We start from the raw sequence: 4,117 nt of genomic DNA on the forward strand, positions 1-4,117 counted from the left end.
ATTCTTGGGGGCTTCCCTGGTGGCTCAGTTGGTAAAGAATCTGCCTGCAGTACAGAAGACCTGGGTTCAGTCCAGGGGTGGGGAAGATCCCGTGGAGAAAGGAACGGCAATACACTCCACTATTCTTGCCTGGGAAATCCCCTGGACAGAGGGGCTTGGCAGGCTACAATCCATGGGGTCGCAAAGAGTCAACATGACTGAGCCACTAACACCTTCACTTTGGGGGTACTCTGGGGGCTCAGATGGTAAAGAATTTGCCTGCAATGTGGGAGACCCAGGTTTGATCCCTGGGTTGGAAAAATCCCCTGGGGAAGGAATGGAAACCCACTCCAGTATTCTTGCCTTGAGAATTTCGTGGACAGAGGAGTCTAGTGGGCTACAGTCCATGGGATTGCAGAGTCGGACACGACTGAGTAGCTAACACACTCAGTATTCTTGCCTGGAAAATTCCATAAACCAGAGCAGCCTGGCAGGCTACATTCCACGAGCCCACAAAGAGTAGGACACAACTGAATGCACATGCGTGCACACACACACACACACACACACACAGAGTGAGTATGAAGTAGTATTTCCCTGTAGTGTTGATTTGCATTTCCCTAAGAATTAATAATATTCATGTGTTTATTGGCAATTTATATATCTTCTTTAGAGAAAAGTTTATTTCTTCAAGTCCTTTATCCGCTTTTTGTTTGGGATATTTATCTTTTTATTGGTGAGTTTTAAAAGTTCTTTAAATGTTCTGGATACTAGACCTTTATCAGATACAGGATTTGCAAATATTTTCTCCCATTCTGTGGCTTATCTCTTTAGTTTCTTGATACTGTCCTTTGAGAAGCAAACATTTTTAAGTTTGATGAATTCTAATTTGTTATTTTTCTTTTGTGGCTTGTGTTTTAAGTGCCATTCTAAGAAATCACTATCTAATACAAGGTCATGAAGATATACACCCATATTTTATTATAATTGTCTCACAGATTTCGCTTTTACATTTAGATATTTAGTCCATTATGAGTTAATTTTTGTATGTGGTATGAGAGAGAGGTCCAACTTCATTCTTTTACATATGGAGATCTTGTTCAAGGACCATTTGTTGGAAAGCTATTTTTTCCCCATTGAACTGTCTTGAGGAAAATCAGTTGATTATAAATATATGGGTTTATATCTGAACTCTCAATTCTACTGATCTATAGGTCTACCCTTATACTAGATCCAAGTCATCTTGATTAGTATAGCTTTGTCATAAATTTTAAAATTAGGAAGTATAAGTCCTCTCACATTTTTCTTCCTTTGCAAGATTGTTTTGTCTGTTCTGGATCTCTTACATTTCTCTATGAATTTAAGGATTAGATAGTTTCTTAAAAACAAACAAACAATCCAGCTAGATTTTGGCAGGGATTGAGCTGAATCTACAGATTAATTTTAAGAATATTGCTATTTTAAGTTCATGAACATGAGATTCTTTGTATTTATTTAGCTCTTAATTTCTTTTAATGATGTTTTAGAATTTCAGTGCATGGATCTTAAATTTCTGTCTTGAATTTATTCCTAAATGGTTTATTCTTTCAGTACAACTGCACATGGAGTTGTTTTCTGAATTTCATTTTTGGATTCTTCATTGCTAGTATACAGAAACGGAACAGTATTTTGTATATTGATCTTGTATCCCACAATCTTGTGGAATATATTAGTCTAAAATTGTGTGTCTGTGAATTTCTTAAGATTTCCTTTATATAAGACTAACCATCTGATAGTTTTACTTCTTTCTTTCCAGTCTGAATGTCTTTTATTTCATTTTCTTGCCTAATTGCCCTGGCTAAAAACTCCATTACAATGCTGTGAAGTATTAAGAGAAAATCCGGATCTTGGGAGAAGGCTTTCAGGCTCTCACCATGAAGACTTTTTCTCATTTTAATGTTTGGCAATTTCTTCAGATAAAAATCCTATTTCCTAAAAGTTTTCAGATTATCTGCATTTCAAATGTCTGGAGAGGCGGCTCCTGTGGAGGCAGCTAGCGCAAGGCTGTGGAGCACTGACCACGGGTTGTGCCCTGCGCTGCCCAGACTAGAAAACAATACAGTCAAGATGGCTAAAGGTGATCCCAAGAAACCAAAGGCAAGATGTCTGCTTATGCCTTCTTTGTGCAGACATGCAGAGAGGGACATAAGAAGAAAAACCCAGAGGTCCCTGTCAATTTTGCTGAATTTTCCAAGAAATGCTCTGAGAGGTGGAAGACCATGTCCGGGAAACAGAAGTAGAAATTCGATGAAATGGCAAAGGCGGATAAAGTGCACTATGATCAGGAAATGAAGGGTTACGGATCAGCTAAGGGAGGCAAGAAGAAGAAGGACCCTAATGCCCCCAAGAGACCACCGTCTGGATTCTTCCTATTCTGCTCTGAATTCCACCCCAAGATCAAGTCTACAAACCCTGGCGTCTCTTTTGGAGATGTGGCGAAGAAGCTGGGCGAGATGCGGAATAACTTAAGTGACAGTGAGAAGCAGCCATACATCAACAAGGCAGTGGAAGCTGATGAAGTATGAGAAGGATGTCGGAGACTCTAAGTCTAAAGGGAAGTTTGATGGCGCCAAGGGTCCTGCTAAAGTTGCCTGGAAAAAGGTGGAAGAGGAAGATGAAGAGGAGGAGGAGGGAGAGGGTGAATTAAAACAAAAAACTGTTGATCTGTCTCCTTGTGAATACCTTAGAATAGGGAGTGCCTTGATTGACACACCTCTCACCCAAGAGGTGTCTGTTGCCCTCATTATGTTTAATTACCCAGTTGGATCATGATCATATCCTAGTCTCTCAAAGTGCTCCAGCAACTGTCAGTGGTTTACGTTAAGTGGCCATGGGTGTCCAGAACACCTGGAAACTGTTTCCGAGTTGTACATATTTCCAAACGTTTTTAAAGTGAAAAGGCTTTCGTGTTCTCCTCACTCTGTGCACTTTGCTGTTGGTGTGACAAGGCATTTAAAGGTGTTTCTGGCTTTTTTTTTTTTTTCCTAAGGTGGTGTGTTAATTCTATGGTCATTGGCTAGAAATCCCGGGTTCTCAACTGTACGTATCTATAGTCTGTAAAAAGAACAAAGCAACCGAGACACACTCTTGATGCTCCTTGCTTGGTATGGAGGCTGTGGGGGCAATGCCTTCTGGAGGGGCCGTAGCTCAGGGCATGCACTGTGGGGCTGGACCTGTGGACACTGCAGCGGGTATCCATTTAGCTTCAGATTGTCTTGTTTTTATATACGGTGACATAGCATGTTGTCATTCTTAGCTGTATAAAAGGTGGGGGGCGGGAGGGGCGGTGGTCAGCAGGCATGAGAAGTGTTTTGGATCCTTCTTAGTTGAAGTGCGGTAGTTTTAAACATTTTTGTTTTTTTAAACAAACTGTAGAACTGTTCTTTGTCAGCAAAGCCAAGAGCCATTGCACCAGTGAAAGTTCAAGAACCTTCTGTACTAAGCACGATCTGCAACGTTGGTTTGTTTTTTTTTTTTTGTATGTTTAGAATGTTGAAGTGTTTTTGAAGTTAAATAAACAGTATTACATTGAAAAATAAATAAATAAACTGTCTGGAATCTTGAGGCTATAGCCTTGGTACTGCTGCCGCTCTCACTCCAGGGTCTGCTTGGTGACTGCCTCCTGCAAACAGTGCCGCTCCCCCCGCCCCTACACCCGCCGCCTGTCCTTGATGCTGTTCTCTAACTCAATCTGCTGCAGCTCGCTACTGAATCGACTCAAATACCTTTCAATTAATTCACAAGCATCTCTCTGAATATCCCGCTTTTTTGAGGTTCAAGATGATTTTGAAACCACCGCAGTTTTTCACCAATAAGGTTGAGATGCAACACCTTTTCATTCTTCAGTTTTCCCTTTTTTTCTTGTTTGTGGGCCTCTTAATTTGAGTTGCTTTTTTTACTGTATGTATGGATGACTTTTACCGTGTCAATGCAGGGACACGGTAAAAATACCTGCTCCAGGAAGATTCCACAGGCCTCGGGGCAACTAAGCCCACAAGTGGCAACTATTTAAGCCCCTGGACCCAGAGCCTGTGCTCGTGATAAAGTCCTCATGGTGAGGGACCTCTAGATCTCCGACTCACACGCCTGCACTCACCTT

General features: G+C 41.2%; 1 pseudogene; it reads left to right on the top strand.

Annotated features, from left to right (window-relative positions):
* The first annotated feature begins 917 nt into the window (after positions 1-917).
* Positions 918-2,649, top strand: LOC128052543 (high mobility group protein B3-like; annotated as a pseudogene).
* Positions 2,650-4,117: the final 1,468 nt, after the last annotated feature.

This window comes from Budorcas taxicolor, chromosome 8 (genome assembly GCF_023091745.1).
Source record: "Budorcas taxicolor isolate Tak-1 chromosome 8, Takin1.1, whole genome shotgun sequence".
In the NCBI taxonomy this organism is placed as follows: Eukaryota; Metazoa; Chordata; class Mammalia; order Artiodactyla; family Bovidae; genus Budorcas; species Budorcas taxicolor.